Source organism: Crinia signifera, chromosome 5, assembly GCF_055691185.1.
Source record: "Crinia signifera chromosome 5, ASM5569118v1, whole genome shotgun sequence".
NCBI lineage: Eukaryota > Metazoa > Chordata > Amphibia > Anura > Myobatrachidae > Crinia > Crinia signifera.
This window is the reverse complement of record NC_139221.1, coordinates 326,519,674-326,538,119: the sequence shown is the minus strand read 5'-3', so window position 1 is coordinate 326,538,119 and position 18,446 is coordinate 326,519,674. Positions and strand designations below refer to the sequence as shown.

General features: G+C 47.4%; 5 non-coding genes across 5 annotated transcripts; all 5 read left to right on the top strand.

Annotated features, from left to right (window-relative positions):
* The first annotated feature begins 2,017 nt into the window (after positions 1 to 2,017).
* On the top strand, positions 2,018 to 2,104 carry TRNASTOP-UCA (transfer RNA opal suppressor (anticodon UCA)). Its single transcript has one exon. It is a non-coding gene; the product is annotated as a tRNA-Sec (tRNA).
* Positions 2,105 to 4,164: 2,060 nt separating this feature from the next.
* On the top strand, positions 4,165 to 4,251 carry TRNASTOP-UCA (transfer RNA opal suppressor (anticodon UCA)). Its single transcript has one exon. It is a non-coding gene; the product is annotated as a tRNA-Sec (tRNA).
* Positions 4,252 to 6,336: 2,085 nt separating this feature from the next.
* On the top strand, positions 6,337 to 6,423 carry TRNASTOP-UCA (transfer RNA opal suppressor (anticodon UCA)). Its single transcript has one exon. It is a non-coding gene; the product is annotated as a tRNA-Sec (tRNA).
* A 2,175-nt stretch (positions 6,424 to 8,598) lies between these two features.
* Positions 8,599 to 8,685, top strand: TRNASTOP-UCA (transfer RNA opal suppressor (anticodon UCA)). The gene has a single exon. It is a non-coding gene; the product is annotated as a tRNA-Sec (tRNA).
* A 4,051-nt stretch (positions 8,686 to 12,736) lies between these two features.
* On the top strand, positions 12,737 to 12,823 carry TRNASTOP-UCA (transfer RNA opal suppressor (anticodon UCA)). Its single transcript has one exon. It is a non-coding gene; the product is annotated as a tRNA-Sec (tRNA).
* The last annotated feature ends 5,623 nt before the right edge of the window (positions 12,824 to 18,446 follow it).

Here is an 18,446-nt window from a genome sequence, read left to right as displayed (position 1 = left end):
GCTCCAGAGGCGTAGCTACCGTAAGGCAGCCACCGAGGCTGCTTGGGGGAGCAAGCGCCAGCGGGGCGCCCCCGGTGCCTGGGCACTCTGGTCAGACCCCCCCCTTACCCCTCCGCATGCCGCCGCCACCGCATTCAGTCCGGCACCGCAGATAGCCTCCGGGCTCCGTCTCCTGCAGTAATGAAAAATGACACGACAAAATGGCTGCCCCCTAATAGCAGACAGTTTTTAAGGATGCTAGAGGAGGCCGCCGCCTCCTCTAACATCCCTAAAAAAACTGTCTGCTGTACGGGGGCAGCCATTTTGTCGTGTCATTTTTCATTACTGCAGGAGACGGAGCCCGGAGGCTATCTGCGGTGCCGGACTGAATGCGGGGCCAGCGGCGGCGGCATGCGGAGGGGTAAGGTAATTTTTTGGCGGGGGGGCGCCACAATATTAGTTACGCCTCTCGGCAGCTCCATCCCTTACAACTGGTAATATTCCATGGTTCTACCTGGACGTGTCCAAGTTTGTGAGGGAACACCAACTGGAGGGACTGAAACCCGACTTGTGGAAGCCAAAAACTATCCACAAGCTCATCAGAGACAAAGACGTTATGGAACCGATTTCAGGTGCCAGATGACTGCCCAACAGGGGGGGATCCCGACTAACAGGGGCTATCAGGGGCGCTACTAGAACTTTGGGGGCCCCATAGCAAAATCTTGAAAAGCCCCCCCCCCCCAACCCCAAGCCACTGAAATGTCCCTTAGTAGGAGAGTGAGGAGCGAGATAGAGAGAACGGGGCTTTCGTAGAAAAGGAGGAAATGAGGGATAAATCGGGAGAAATACAGGAGTGAGAGAGAGAGAGAAGAGCGGACAGGAGAGGACATAAACAGATGGAGAGGACTAAAACGGACAGACAGACAGGAGGCGACAAAGGGAGAGAGACGGATGGGAGGGGGCTTTGAAAGAGGAATGGATGGGAGGGGGCACAGAGAGAGGGATGGACAAGTGGGGGCACAGAGAGAGGGATGGGCACAATGGGGGAAAGAGATAGGGACGGACAGGAGGTAACACAAAGAGAGAGGGATGGACAGGAGGGGGGCACAGAGAAAGGGATGGACAAGAGGGGGCACGGAGAGAAGGATGGGCACAATGGGGCAAAGAGATAGGGATGGACGGGAGGTGACAGAGAGAGAGGGACGGACAGGAGGGGGCATAAAGAGAGAGGGATGGACAGGAGGTGGCACAGAGAGGGATGGACGAATGGAGGCACAAAGAGAGAGGGATGGACAGAAGGGGGTACAGAGAAAGGGATGGACAGATGGGGCAACAAAGAGAGAGGGATGGGCACAGAGATAGGGACGGACGGGAGGTGACACAGGGAGAGAGGGATGGACAGGAGGGGGCACAGAGAGGGATGGACGGATGGGGCAACAAAGAGAGAGAGATGGACAGAAGAGGGCACTCTAGCGTCAGAGTGGCTTAATTCCACCTTCTGGTAGGCGTGGCCATCAGTGCAGTCACCATCGATGGCGATTCTGCAACCAGCCATCGATAGTCATAAACTATGTGATGGATAACCATCATTAGTTTTAGCTATGAATGGTTATCCATTATATTTGACTGAATGGCCCGTGGGGATGGGGACAGTCAACATGTACTAAGTTGACTTTGAAGGTCGACAAAAGTAAAAGGTCAACACTGAAATGCTCCACGCATGAAAATGACGATATGAGCTTTTATGATTTTTTCATACATTTACATCCACGTGGACTCCGATTGGGAAAGGTAGAGTGTGCCATGGCCCAGAATGCAATAGTGCAGAATGCAAATGAGGAGTCTCTTACTGCTCCCTTTGCTAAATATAGGAATTTATAACTTCATTGTCAAAGCAGGAAACAATATGTTTGTGTACTATGCAATTATTACCTCAGGTTTACACAGGAAAAAAACAAATAAATAAAAAACTATCTCCATAATTTAAACTACATTACAAATACAGCCTATATATACAGAGATTTCCTAATGTTTCTTTGCCCAGATGATCCTCAGTGGTCTGGGGTGCAGGCTTCAAACCTGTAGCTGTCTAGCGACAGAGTGGTTCAAGTCCACCTTCTGGGCGAGTGCATGACTCGAAGAAGTGTCTTTTACCAACTAGGGATGGCCATCATTGCCATCGATGGTGTATAAGTGTGCATTGCTTGACCATCGATACTTTTACATATCGATGGTCATCCATTTGCTTTGAAGCCAATCAAAAAATGGGGGCAGGGCTTCACGTGTGTTGGGGGCGAAGCTCCTGAATGAAAAAATAAAAACAAAACTATTCAGTTAAGCCTGACATCAATGGTGGGAAACCATGTTCTTCCCCATCGTTGTAATAGCAGACAGTTTTTAAGGATGCTAGAGGAGGCCGTCGCCTCCTCTAACATCCCTAAAAAAACTGTCTGCTGTACGGGGGCAGCCATTTTGTCGTGTCATTTTTTATTACTGCAGGAGACGGAGCCCGGAGGCTATCTGCGGTGCCGGACTGAATGCGGGGCCGGCGGCAGCGGCATGCGGAGGGGTAAGGTAATTTTTTTGGCGGGGTGGCGCCACAATATTAGTTACGCCTCTGGGCAGCTCCATCCCTTACAACTGGTAATATTCCATGGTTCTACCTAGACGTGTCCAAGTTTGTGAGGGAACACCAACTGGAGGGACTGAAACCCGACTTGTGGAAGCCAAAAACTATCCACAAGCTCATCAGAGACAAAGACGTTATGGAACCGATTTCAGGTGCCAGATGACTGCCCAACAGGGGGGGATCCCGACTAACAGGGGCTATCAGGGGCGCAACTAGAACTTTGGGGGCCCCATAGCAAAATCTTGAAAAGCCCCCCCCCCCCACCCAACCCCAAGCCACTGAAATGTCCCTTAGTAGGAGAGTGAGGAGCGAGATAGAGAGAACGGGGCTTTCGTAGAAAAGGAGGAAATGAGGGATAAATCGGGAGAAATACAGGAGTGAGAGAGAGAGAGAAGAGCAGACAGGAGAGGACATAAACAGATGGAGAGGACTAAAACGGACAGACAGGAGGCGACAAGGGGAGAGAGACGGATGGGAGGGGGCTATGAGAGAGGAATGGATGGGAGGGGGCACAGGGAGAGGGATGGACAAGTGGGGGCACAGAGAGAGGGATGGGCACAATGGGGCAAAGAGATAGGGACGGACAGGAGGTTACACAAAGAGAGAGGGATGGACAGGTGGGGGGTACAGAGAAAGGGATGGACAAGAGGGGGCACGGAGAGAAGGATGGGCACAATGGGGCAAAGAGATAGGGATGGACGGGAGGTGACAGAGAGAGAGGGACGGACAGGAGGGGGCATAAAGAGAGAGGGATGGACAGGAGGTGGCACAGAGAGGGATGGACGAATGGGGGCACAAAGAGAGAGGGATGGACAGAAGGGGGTACAGAGAAAGGGATGGACAGATGGGGCAACAAAGAGAGAGGGATGGGCACAGAGATAGGGATGGACGGGAGGTGACACAGGGAGAGAGGGATGGACAGAAGGGGGTACAGAGAGGGATGGACGGATGGGGCAACAAAGAGAGAGAGAGAGATGGACAGAAGAGGGCACTCTAGCGTCAGAGTGGCTTAATTCCACCTACTGGTAGGCGTGGCCATCAGTGCAGTCACCATCGATGGCGATTCTGCAACCAGCCTTCGATAGTCATAAACTATGTGATGGATAACCATCATTAGTTTTAGCTATGAATGGTTATCCATTATATTTGACTGAATGGCCCGTGGGGATGGGGACAGTCAACATGTACTAAGTTGACTTTGACGGTCGACAAAAGTAAAAGGTCAACACTGAAATGCTTCACGCATGAAAATGACGATATGAGCTTTTATGATTTTTTCATACATTTACATCCACGTGGACTCCGATTGGGAAAGGTAGAGTGTGCCATGGCCCAGAATGCAATAGTGCAGAATGCAAATGAGGAGTCTCTTACCCTTTGCTAAATATAGGAATTTATAACTTCATTGCCACAGCAGGAAACAATATGTATGTGTACTATGCAATTATTACCTCAGGTTTACACAGGAAAAAAACAAATAAATAAAAAACTATCTCCATAATTTAAACTACATTACAAATACAGCCTATATATACAGAGATTTCTAATGTTTCTTTGCCCAGATGATCCTCAGTGGTCTGGGGTGCAGGCTTCAAACCTGTAGCTGTCTAGCGACAGAGTGGTTCAATTCCACCTTCTGGGCGAGTGCATGACTCAACGTTATGTCTTTTACCAACTAGGGATGGCCATTATTGCCTATGGTTGCCATCGATGGCAAAAGTGCAACAGGCCATCGATGGTGTATAAGTGTGCATTGCTTGACCATCGATACTTTTACATATCGATGGTCATCCATTTGCTTTGAAGCCAATCAAAAAGTGGGGGCAGGGCTTCACGTGTGTTGGGGGCGAAGCTCCTTAATGAAAAAATAAAAACAAAACTATTCAGTTAAGCCTGACATCAATGGTGGGAAACCATGTTCTTCCCCATCGTTGTAATAGCAGACAGTTTTTAAGGATGCTAGAGGAGGCCGCCGCCTCCTCTAACATCCCTAAAAAAACTGTCTGCTGTACGGGGGCAGCCATTTTGTCGTGTCATTTTTCATTACTGCAGGAGACGGAGCCCGGAGGCTATCTGCGGTGCCGGACTGAATGCGGGGCCGGCGGCGGCGGCGGCATGCGGAGGGGTAAGGTAATTTTTTTGGCGGGGGAGCGCCACAATATTAGTTACGCCTCTGGGCAGCTCCATCCCTTACAACTGGTAATATTCCATGGTTCTACCTGGACGTGTCCAAGTTTGTGAGGGAACACCAACTGGAGGGACTGAAACCCGACTTGTGGAAGCCAAAAACTATCCACAAGCTCATCAGAGACAAAGACGTTATGGAACCGATTTCAGGTGCCAGATGACTGCCCGACAGGGGGGTCCCGACTAACAGGGGCTATCAGGGGCGCAACTAGAACTTTGGGGGCCCCATAGCAAAATCTTGAAAAGCCCCCCCCCCAACCCCAAGCCACTTAAATGTCCCTTAGTAGGAGAGTGAGGAGCGAGATAGAGAGAACGGGGCTTTCGTAGAAAAGGAGGAAATGAGGGATAAATCGGGAGAAATACAGGAGTAAGAGAGAGAGAGAAGAGTGGACAGGAGAGGACATAAACAGATGGAGAGGACTAAAACGGACAGACAGACAGGAGGCGACAAAGGGAGAGAGACGGATGGGAGGGGGCTATGAGAGAGGAATGAATGGGAGGGGGCACAGAGAGAGGGATGGACAAATGGGGGCACAGAGAGAGGGATGGGCACAATGGGGCAAAGAGATAGGGACGGACAGGAGGTAACACAAAGAGAGAGGGATGGACAGGAGGGGGGCACAGAGAAAGGGATGGACAAGAGGGGGCACAGAGAGAGGGATGGGCACAATGGGGCAAAGAGATAGGGATGGATGGGAGGTGACAGAGAGAGAGAGGGACGGACAGGAGGGGGCATAAAGAGAGAGGGATGGACAGAAGGTGGCACAGAGAGGGATGGACGAATGGGGGCACAAAGAGAGAGGGATGGACAGAAGGGGGTACAGAGAAAGGGATGGACAGATGGGGCAACAAAGAGAGAGGGATGGGCACAGAGATAGGGATGGACGGGAGGTGACACAGGGAGAGAGGGATGGACAGGAGGGGGTACAGAGAGGGATGGACGGATGGGGCAACAAAGAGAGAGATGGACAGAATAGGGCACTCTAGCGTCAGAGTGGCTTAATTCCACCTTCTGGTAGGCGTGGCCATCAGTGCAGTCACCATCGATGGCGATTCTGCAACCAGCCATCGATAGTCATAAACTATGTGATGGATAACCATCATTAGTTTTAGCTATGAATGGTTATCCATTATATTTGACTGAATGGCCCGTGGGGATGGGGACAGTCAACATGTACTAAGTTGACTTTGAAGGTCGACAAAAGTAAAAGGTCAACACTGAAATGCTCCACGCATGAAAATGACGATATGAGCTTTTATGATTTTTTCATACATTTACATCCACGTGGACTCCGATTGGGAAAGGTAGAGTGTGCCATGGCCCAGAATGCAATAGTGCAGAATGCAAATGAGGAGTGTCTTAATGAAATATAGGAATTTATAACTTCATTGTCAAAGCAGGAAACAATATGTATGTGTACTATGCAATTATTACCTCAGGTTTACACAGGAAAAAAACAAATAAATAGAAAACTATCTCCATAATTTAAACTACATTACAAATACAGCCTATATATACAGAGATTTCCTAGTGTTTCTTTGCCCAGATGATCCTCAGTGGTCTGGGGTGCAGGCTTCAAACCTGTAGCTGTCTAGCGACAGAGTGGTTCAATTCCACCTTCTGGGCGAGTGCATGACTCGAAGAAGTGTCTTTTACCAACTAGGGATGGCCATCATTGCCTATGGTTGTCATCGATGGCAAAAGTGCAACAGGCCATCGATGGTGTATAAGTGTGCATTGCTTGACCATCGATACTTTTACATATCGATGGTCATCCATTTGCTTTGAAGCCAATCAAAAAATGGGGGCAGGGCTTCACGTGTGTTGGGGGCGAAGCTCCTTAATGAAAAAATAAAAACAAAACTATTCAGTTAAGCCTGACATCAATGGTGGGAAACCATGTTCTTCCCCATCGTTGTAATAGCAGACAGTTTTTAAGGATGCTAGAGGAGGCCGCCGCCTCCTCTAACATCCCTAAAAAAACTGTCTGCTGTACGGGGGCAGCCATTTTGTCGTGTCATTTTCATTACTGCAGAAGACGGAGCCCGGAGGCTATCTGCGGTGCCGGACTGAATGCGGGGCCGGCGGCGGCATGCGGAGGGGTTAGGTAATTTTTTGGTGGGGGGGCGCCACAATATTAGTTATGCCTCTGGGCAGCTCCATCCCTTACAACTGGTAATATTCCATGGTTCTACCTGGACGTGTCCAAGTTTGTGAGGGAACACCAACTGGAGGGACTGAAACCCGACTTGTGGAAGCCAAAAACTATCCACAAGCTCATCAGAGACAAAGACGTTATGGAACCAATTTCAGGTGCCAGATGACTGCCCGACAGGGGGGGATCCCGACTAACAGGGGCTATCAGGGGCGCAACTAGAACTTTGGGGGGCCCATAGCAAAATCTTGAAAAGCCCCCCCCCCCCAACCCCAAGCCACTGAAATGTCCCTTAGTAGGAGAGTGAGGAGCGAGATAGAGAGTAAAGGGCTTTCGTAGAAAAGGAGGAAATGAGGGATAAATCGGGAGAAATACAGGAGTGAGAGAGAGAGAGAGAAGAGCAGACAGGAGAGGACATAAACAGATGGAGAGGACTAAAACGGACAGACAGACAGGAGGCGACAAAGGGAGAGAGACGGATGGGAGGGGGCTATGAGAGAGGAATGGATGGGAGGGGGCACAGAGAGAGGGATGGACAAGTGGGGGCACAGAGAGAGGGATGGGCACAATGAGGCAAAGAGATAGGGACGGACAGGAGGTAACACAAAGAGAGAGGGATGGACAAGTGGGGGCACAGAGAGAGGGATGGGCACAATGGGGCAAAGAGATAGGGACGGACAGGAGGTAACACAAAGAGAGAGGGATGGACAGGAGGGGGGCACAGAGAAAGGGATGGACAAGAGGGGGCACGGAGAGAAGGATGGGCACAATGGGGCAAAGAGATAGGGATGGACGGGAGGTGACAGAGAGAGAGGGACGGACAGGAGGGGGCATAAAGAGAGAGGGATGGACAGGAGGTGGCACAGAGAGGGATGAACGAATGGGGGCACAAAGAGAGAGGGATGGACAGAAGGGGGTACAGAGAAAGGGATGGACAGATGGGGCAACAAAGACAGCGGGATGGTCACAGAGATAGGGACGGACGGGAGGTGACACAGGGAGAGAGGGATGGACAGGAGGGGGCACAGAGAGGGATGGACGGATGGGGCAACAAAGAGAGAGAGATGGACAGAGGAGGGCACTCTAGCGTCAGAGTGGCTTTATTCCACCTTCTGGTAGGCGTGGCCATCAGTGCAGTCACCATCGATGGCGATTCTGCAACCAGCCATCGATAGTCATAAACTATGTGATGGATAACCATCATTAGTTTTAGCTATGAATGGTTATACCATTTTATTTGACTGAATGGCCCGTGGGGATGGGGACAGTCAACATGTACTAAGTTGACTTTGAAGGTCGACAAAAGTAAAAGGTCAACACTGAAATGGTCCACGCATGAAAATTACGATATGAGCTTTTATGATTTTTTCATACAATTACATCCACGTGGACTCCGATTGGGAAAGGTAGAGTGTGCCATGGCCCAGAATGCAATAGTGCAGAATGCAAATGAGGAGTCTCTTACCCTTTGCTAAATATAGGAATTTATAACTTCATTGTCAAAGCAGGAAACAATATGTATGTGTACTATGCAATTATTACCTCAGGTTTACACAGGAAAAAACAAATAAATAAAAAACTATCTCCATAATTTAAACTACATTAAAAATACAGCCTATATATACAGTTATTTCCCAATGTTTCTTTGCCCAGATGATCCTCAGTGGTCTGGGGTGCAGGCTTCAAACCTGTAGCTGTCTAGCGACAGAGTGGTTCAATTCCACCTTCTGGGCGAGTGCATGACTCAACGAAGTGTCTTTTACCAACTAGGGATGGCCATCATTGCCTATGGTTGCCATCGATGGCAAAAGTGCAACAGGCCATCGATGGTGTATAAGTGTGCATTGCTCGACCATCGATACTTTTACATATCGATGGTCATCCATTTGCTTTGAAGCCAACCAAAAAATGGGGGCAGGGCTTGACGTGTGTTGGGGGCAAAGCTCCTTAATGAAAACATAAAAACAAAACTATTCAGTTAAGCCTGACATCAATGGTGGGAAACCATGTTCTTCCCCATCGTTGTCAAAACTACTTGACATCGGCAATAAACCATCGATGATTTCTACACCATCGATGGCCATCCCATAATGTCAAACATACATTTTTTTTTCTCCTGGATAGTAGGGATGGCCATCGTTGGTGCTAATTTTCCAAGTGGCCATCGATGGTGCTAAACTATGCAATGGATGGCCATCAATATTTTTACCTATCGATGGTCATCCATTTTGTTTGACTGATTGGCCAATCAAAGCACTAGGCTTAATGGGTGCCGGGGGCGGAGCTATGCTTGCAATGCTTCGGGCACAGTGCCTTGCTACGCTCGGCACACTATTTTATTCTCCCACCACGCCCTAGTGGATGGTAGGGCATGAAATACCGCCTGTCGGCACATGTCGGCTCAAAAAACAGTGAAAAACCCCATGTTGACCTATTGACTGTCGACCTAACCCATGTTGACCTAATGCTTGTGTCAACCTAATGACCTATCGACCTAGACCTATGTCGACCTAGACACATGTTGGCCTTGACCCATGTTGACCTAAACCTGCTGCCTGTCGACCTAGTCATGTCGACTCAATTCTTGTCGACCTAGTTGGTGTAGACCTAATGACCGTATACTGATAGGGATGGCCGTCGTTGCCTTCACCATCGTTGGTCACCATCGATTGTAAGGATGACCACAGTTGCCTTTGCCATCAATGGTTGTCATCGATGACAAAAGTACAACTGACAAACGATATTATATTTCTATTTAGTGGATGACCATCGATGTTTATACATATCAATCGACATCCATTTTCTTTGATTGATTGGCCTGTGGGCCAATCAAAATATGGGGGTGGGGCTTTGTGGGTGTTGGGGGCGGAGCTAATCTCTGTGTCCCAGCTCCTTGGAGGAAAAGCAGAAACTAAACTATTTGTTTAAGCTTGACATTGATGGTGGGAAACCATCTGGTTCTCCCCCATCGATGGCAATTCTATTCGACATTGCCCATAAACCATTGATGGCCATCCCTACTTCTGGATAGGGATTTTGATATTGATTAGGGATGGCCATCACTGCAGTCACAATCGATGGTGAAACTGCAACCAGTCATCAATAGTATTAACTATGTGAACTTAGGATGACCATCAATAGTTTTACCTATCGATGGTCATCCATTTTGTTTGACTGACTGGTCCGTGGGCCAATCATAATGTGGGGGCATGGCTACGTGGGTGCTGGGGGTCATGGGACTTTGAAAAAAAAAAAAAATAGCAAAACGATTGATGAAGGGAAACAATCTGGTTTTCCCACATTGATGCCAAAAGTATTTGATATCGACTATCAACCATTGATGATTTCAAATTATCGATGGTCAATGGCCATACTATCGATGGCAATAGTGCAACTGGACATCGATAGTGTTAAACTATGCAATACATGGCCATCAATGTTTTAACCTATTGATGGTCATCCACTTTTTGACCGATTGGCCTGTGGGGGAAAAAAAATAAACTATTCATTTAAGCTTGACATCGATGGTGGAAAAACACCTGGTTCTCCAGATTGATGCCAAAACAGGGGAGGGGATGCAAGTAGTGTGAGGGAAATTCAATACAATTCAATTAAGAAGTCACAGATTTCTCCAAACTAGGTATGAGATGATATTATACATCATGGGTCCTCAAACTGCAGCCCTCCAGATGTTGTGAAACTACAAATCCCAGCATGCCTTGCCACAGTTTTGCTATAAAGGAGTGTTAAAACTGTGGCAAGGCATGCTGGGATTTGTAGTTTTACAACATCTGGAGGGCCACAGTTTGAGGACCCATGGTATACAGTATTACCATTCCTATGGTGATCCACTGATGGGTACTGGAACATCTACTTTGACATCTGGTGTGTTTCGGGATTGGGCTAGGTATCCCATATGGATAATCAATCACTTTACCAGTTCCTTGTGGTGCTCTATGGATTCAGGAGACATGTGGTGGATCACAGGTAGGTATGCAGGGTCCCAGTAGATCAACATATAAGCTCAACGCGTTTCCCCAGATAATATGAACTCCGCCTTCCTCACACTTGCTCCTACGGGCCATTTTCCACTTCATCTGGGGCTCCAAAATGGAAGCAGATTGTTATGTACAAAGATCCCCTCAAAGGCAGCAAAGACATCCAGACATTCCAATGATGCTGAGAGCCTTCTTTGTGTGTAACGGTATCAGCAGAACTCTCATTGGCACTTGTCAAGGCTCTGCAGGGAACTCCAGGGAACTCCATGTCCCACTTCTTCCTCCTATCTCTGTGGAGGACCCTTAAATGGGACAAGTGGGGCAGCTCCATCCCTTACAACTGGAATATTCCATGGTTCTACCTGGACGTGTCCAAGTTTGTGAGGGAACACCAACTGGAGGGACTGAAACCCGACTTGTGGAAGCCAAAAACTATCCACAAGCTCATCAGAGACAAAGACGTTATGGAACCAATTTCAGGTGCCAGATGACTGCCCGACAGGGGGGGATCCCGACTAACAGGGGCTATCAGGGGCACAACTAGAACTTTGGGGGGCCCATAGCAAAATCTTGAAAAGCCCCCCCCCCCCAACCCCAAGCCACTGAAATGTCCCTTAGTAGGAGAGTGAGGAGCGAGATAGAGAGAACGGGGCTTTCGTAGAAAAGGAGGAAATGAGGGATAAATCGGGAGAAATACAGGAGTGAGAGAGAGAGAGAAGAGCGGACAGGAGAGGACATAAACAGATGGAGAGGACTAAAACGGACAGACAGACAGGAGGCGACAAAGGGAGAGAGACGGATGGGAGGGGGCTATGAGAGAGGAATGGATGGGAGGGGGCACAGAGAGAGGGATGGACAAGTGGGGGCACAGAGAGAGGGGTGGGCACAATGGGGCAAAGAGATAGGGACGGACAGGAGGTAACACAAAGAGAGAGGGATGGACAGGAGGGGGGCACAGAGAAAGGGATGGACAAGAGGGGGCACGGAGAGAGGGATGGGCACAATGGGGCAAAGAGATAGGGATGGACGGGAGGTGACAGAGAGAGAGGGACTGACAGGAGGGGGCATAAATAGAGAGGGATGGACAGGAGTTGGCACAGAGAGGGATGGACGAATGGGGGCACAAAGAGAGAGGGACGGACAGAAGGGGGTACAGAGAAAGGGATTGACAGATGGGGCAACAAAGAGAGAGGGATGGGCACAGAGATAGGGATGGACGGGAGGTGACACAGGGAGAGAGGGATGGACAGGAGGGGGCACAGAGAGGGATGGATGGATGGGGCAACAAAGAGAGAGAGATGGACAGAATAGGGCACTCTAGCGTCAGAGTGGCTTAATTCCACCTTCTGGTAGGCGTGGCCATCAATGAAGTCACCATCGATGGTGATTCTGCAACCAGCCATCGATAGTCATAAACTATGTGATGGATAACCATTATTAGTTTTAGCTATGAATGGTTATCCATTATATTTGACTGAATGGCCCGTGGGGATGGGGACAGTCAACATGTACTAAGTTGACTTTGAAGGTCGACAAAAGTAAAAGGTCAACACTGAAATAGTCCATGCATGAAAATGACGATATGAGCTTTTATGATTTTTTCATACAATTACATCCACGTGGACTCCGATCATTGTCAAAGCAGGAAACAATATGTATGTGTACTATGCAATTATTACCTTAGGTTTACACAGGAAAAAAACAAATAAATAAAAAACTATCTCCATAATTTAAACTACATTACAAACACAGCCTATATATATACAGTTATTTCCTAATGTCTCTTTGCCCAGATGATCCTCAGTGGTCTGGGGTGCAGGCTTCAAACCTGTAGCTGTCTAGCGACAGAGTGGTTCAATTCCACCTTCTGGGCGAGTGGCAGTGCATTTAGGTGATGGCCATTGTTGCCATTACAATTGATAGTAGGGATGGGACATCGAAAGAAAACATCGGTCAAATTATGTTTTTCAACATTGGTTGCAAAACATCATTTAGACCTAAACATTGGTACTGTGACCCTGATGTTTCGATATTTTTTTAAATAAACCAAAGCATATAATACACTAATAAGCTTCTGAAATGATAAATAATCCCTCTATTAAGTTTATCTTGTTGGAGGCTTACAGTTATACACACACAATGGATATATGATTCATGTTTTGTGGCAAATCAAATTTGTTACGGAAGGAAAAAAACATGAAGCGTTAACTATCAAACCTTTATTGCAACAACTCACAATCTGCTATTTTACCTAGATTTTTAACTGTAGCAACAGGCTAATAACTTATGTTGATCATAGAAAATAGCAAAAAAACTGTACACACAGTTCAACATAGAACATACTACATAGAACAATCACATAGTACATTGAAAAAAACCTCTTTGTAGCAAATTGGAATCTACTATTGAGGTACATTAATTATGGGCCTCACAATACAGGTGGATAAAACAAAATAAAAACTGGGAGGAGAATAACAGAAATTGGGGAAGGGGAGACTCCAGTCCAGCATACTTTCAAACTGGCCCCCAAATTTTCTTATCCACATTGTGCAGAAATAGTAATTTTGACAGTAGTATCCCATCTAGCCTATTCCTGGTTTTACTTTTAATTTCACCAGCTTTAGAGAACAGGCGTCCTGAAGGTACTGAAGTGGCCACAGTTGTTAAATATCGTCTAGCTATTTTATATCGTCTAGCTATTTTATATCGTCTAGCTAAATTGGCAAGATCTGGGTATGTTGGTTCCATCAGTTTCCAGAATCTTAGTGGGTTCTCTATGATACTCTCTGACGGAGAACCAGTAACACTGGCTCCCCACTGGCTCCACTGGCTCTTCACTGGCTCCCCATTCCTTTCCGAGTTCTCTTTAAACTCCTCACCACCACCTACAAGGCTCTCTCCTCCTCCACCGCTCCTTACCTCTCTTCACTGATCTCTATCCACACTCCCTCCCGTCCTCTTCGCTCCATCGCTGACCGCCGACTGACCTCTCACCTAATCACCTCCTCCCACTCCCGTGTCCAAGACTTCTCTCGCGCTGCCCCCCTGCACTGGAACAACCTCCCGCCACCCATCAGGCTTTCTGATTCTCTTACCTCCTTCAAGCGCTCCCTCAAAACCCACTTTTTTCAACTAGCCTATCCCTCCTCCTCCTAACCTCTTTCGCTCCTCCTATCCTGCCTCCGTTCCCCTCCGTTCCTACTTATCCTATTGTATTTCGTTCGTCCACCCACCTATTTTTAGTATGTTAACTCTTATGAGTAGGGTCCTCCTTCCTCACGTACTCACCCTACCTCTTTACCTCACCTGTGCTCCTGTCCTGTTCTTCCCTTCCTCTACTTCATCTTCAGTCTCCTCGACAATTTTGATACCTACTTCAGAACTGATGCTGATTTTAGTTCTACCAGCTATACCCCTATTCATACTGTATTTTATCAACACACCCTGTACATTACCTTGTCATTTGTTTTTTGTTTGCTATGTACAGCGCTGCGGACACTTTGCGGCGCCTTATAAATAAACGTACTACTACTACTATAAAAAAAACATGACTATGCTGGCATTTGTAATATCAAGCTATTGCTAATTCATAAAAAAAAAAAATACTTTAATTTAAATACATTTATAACGATTGTTTTAATATGGAAAAACTTTGGGCCTAATTCAGAGGTGGATGCAGTTGCACTCTCAAATCCACCACTTAAGTATAAAAGATGCAACATTGCCAACATCAAACATCTGAGCAACCCGATTGTTGCTTAGAATAACCATCAGAACAAAGACGCTGGAGCCAGTGCAACTGCAAATTAATGTTTGAAACACGTCTGCATTTGACAAACCAGCCCCCATCCCCTCCCTCAAATAGAAACTACTGTACCTGTCACTCAGTATCTGCAGCCGCTGTTACTAATAAATCACTGCACAGAAATAAACAGTGCAAATGTCTGCATCCACAACTGAATCAGGCCCTTTGTAAGGTGCTGTGATATGCTTGCTGCATAATAATAAATCAATTGATAGATTGTAAGCTTGCGAGCAGGGCCCTCATACCTTTGACTGACTGTAAATACCCAGTTTGTTGTATCACTGTCTCCTATTGTAAAGCGCAAGTGAATATGCTGCGCTATATAAGAAATATTAATAAATAAATAAATATGAAGGGAGTTCACCACAATGTCACTACTAGTGACTATCGTATTATACTGTTCATTCTAGCACCCGCTATCTTTGAAAACCCATGCAGTTCCTCTTCCCTGCCTGGAGTGTCGCTGTCTGCTGTAGTGCTTCTAGCACAGTGTGGTCTGTATATCAGCACTGATATGCAAACCAGACCTGTGCGACAGTGACTCACTAACAGCACCAGTTGCAGTGAGGCAGGAATGGGTCTGTCCTGTGTGCTACTGCTGAATGGCTGGCCAGACTGTCTTTCACTGTCAGCTACCAGTCACAGCAGCTGCACACAGCCACACACACATATGAAAGCCCAGCCAGCAGTGATACTGTCATGTTTGTTCATGTTTTTTTTTTTTTTATCCGTCTCTTAAGTTTTTAATGAATATAAATCAAGGAGAGAGTGAGCTGGCTGCAAAGCATTGAAAGCAGCACACATTGAAAAGAAAAAAACATTGGAAGATTGAGAAAAACATAGGGGGGGGGGGGAATCTAGCGATGTAGATGAAACATTGGATCCTCAACATTGCAGGGTTAAACATCGAACATTGGAACCATAAATCCGATGTTACCGATGAAACATCATATGATTACCCATACCTTATTGATAGTGGTAAACTATGCAATGGCTGACCACTAATATTTTTACATATCGATGGTCATCCATTGTGTTTGATTGATTGGCCTGTGGGCCAATCAAAATGCGGGTGGGTCTTTGTGGGTGTTGGGGGGGCGGAGCTATGCTCCGTGTCCCGGCACTTTGAAGAAAAAAAAAGGGTACTTGTGTACTAGCACTGCGCCATCGATAACTAGTCGCCCGATTTTTGATCGCATCGCATGCCATACACCCGATGGCATGCAATGCGATTTTGCCCCATATACGATGTAGAATTGTATAAGCACCCTAATGGGTGCTTACAATGTTAAATGCACCCCCACGCCACCCCCCCACTATAAACGTGAACCCGAAGCGCAGCGAGCCCGCGAGGGGCGGCGGTACGCATCCTACGACCTTTTCATACCCCCCACTATCCACGTCGGTGTGGACAGTGGCGTAACTTGCCAAAAATAATTCTGGCGCCCCCCCCCCCCCCCCCCCAAAAAAAAAAAATTGTATTAATCAGGCACCTCTCCATACCTCCTTCCCTCTATCACCCTTGTACCTCTAATACACCCCTTCCCTCTATTAACCCTGCACCTCTCCCTCCCTCCTTCCCTCTAATACTCTTACGCAGATGTGGACAGAACAAGGGTTCTGCTCCTTCACAGAGGACTGTGGCAGAGCATCACAGCTGGAGTGCCACTTAATTATTTAAAAATAAATTATTATGAGAGCCTTCTATTAAGGGTGAGGCACCCATTTATACAACAACTTTTAAAATTAATGGGCAAAGGGGGCACAACACAAAATCTGTGAGGGGCCAGTCCTATATGAAACGACCCTTAGCAGCTGTGTGGCTGTGTCACCAGAGGCATTACTTAAACTGTATGGGCCCCATAGCACAATTTTGAACACTTAATTCGTGTGGGTGCAGGAGTCAAGAGGGTGGGTTATGGTAAAAAATAAATAGTAAATAAAATTATAATTTAATTATAATTAAGAAAAATTAAAACACACTGGGACTTACATCTTAGTGCTGCTGCACATCGAAGCAGATTTGTGAAGGTGCTTGCGATCAGGCAATAGTGCAGAGATGATCCGGGTCACAGCAGAGATCTTTTTCTGGTGCTGGGAAGAAGGTGTCTGCATCTTGCTCTTCCTAAGTGCACCAGAGTGCATCCCCCTCCTACCCTGGTGGCCATGTCATTAAATATACAGGGCAAGTGCAACACATGGCTTGTTGTGCAGGCTGTGTGCTCAGCTGTCATGCTCTGAGCACACATAGCCACACATATGCCGTCCTGCAGTTCACTTCCCGTTCATGACCGGGAAAGGTGAAAGTGTGTGAGGTCACTTGAACTTCGAGCACTGCCTGTCAGCACTCACACAGCCTCTGAAGCCCCAGCGCTGCTGGCTACAGGGAGCCCAGAAGAGATAACGGAGCGTGCAAGGTGGAAGGGGGAGCTCTGTGGCTGTCTGTGTGAGGACGCTCAATTAACCCTGTCATTGCGTCCTCACACAGACAGCCAGAGGCGGAGAGAAGGTTGCCGCAGCAGCTGCACCTCACTCAGGAATCTTGTCTCCGGCGTCACCCGTGACCCTGCGCCCCCTTGGTGTCTGCGCCCCCCCGCCATGGCGGGGGCTGCTGAGCGTTAGTTACGCCAGTGGGTGTGGAGTTGATTTTATATAGTGTGGCGAGCGCAGCAAGCCACCGAGCCCGAAGCGTGGCGAGCGCAGCGAGCCGCCCGAGGGGACGCGTATACCTGTGAAGTTATGCGCGTCCCCTCGCGGGGCTCGCCACGCTTCAGGCTTCAGGTTCTGTCTGATGTAGAGTTTTTCTGAGGGTTTATTCCAAAAGCCCGGACTCTCCCACTTTGATGGACACTAGAAGCTTGTATCTACTGTTCCCAGAACCAGAGATATCAGCCTTCCAGCAGCTGGTTACTGCTCCACACACCTGGTATGTAGTTTTATATACTCGTTGGCTGATTGCTCTGCCTCCTGAACTCTGATCCCCTAGTCCCCAGGACCACTCCACTATACACTCCTCCTCTGCGTATTATACATCCTCTACCACCCTGGAAGTTATGTATCAGGGCCAGGGGAGGATTTAGGAATGACGGCGCCGCTAGGCACAACAATAACGCCACCCCCTGTCTAATTATATTATTTTTATTGATTATTTATAAGCCCTCATTTGATAATAGCCAATAAAATGGATTTATTACAAAAAGCCACTAACTGTGACATTCTTTTATTATGTATACATATTACTAAGTAGGACAGTTTACAGGGGCAGTATCTGCATGTCCTATCATTTACACTCTATTTAAGATGGAACACGGTACAGTACAGTGGATATTTTTCAGTTATTGGTACACTTTGGGCTGACAGTACCATCACAGGCATCCAAGTGCCGCCCCCAAACATGTGCCGCCCCTAGCCACGTGCTTCACGTGCCTAATGGGAAATTCGGCTCTGATCAGGGCCCCTTCATTAAGCCCAATGCCCCCTTCTCCCATCCCATCTCCCACCATCTGTGCAGTAAAGGGGTAATTAGTGGAAATTACTGATCCAGGCCCTACATGCTGAGCAAACAAGGAAAAGAACCACTAGGCGCCGTTTGCACACACAAAATAACAATTTAATATCACATTAATAACAATTCACAATAAAACAATAAATTGCATGCAAGTATTTTAAAAACACATTAATGTAAATACACA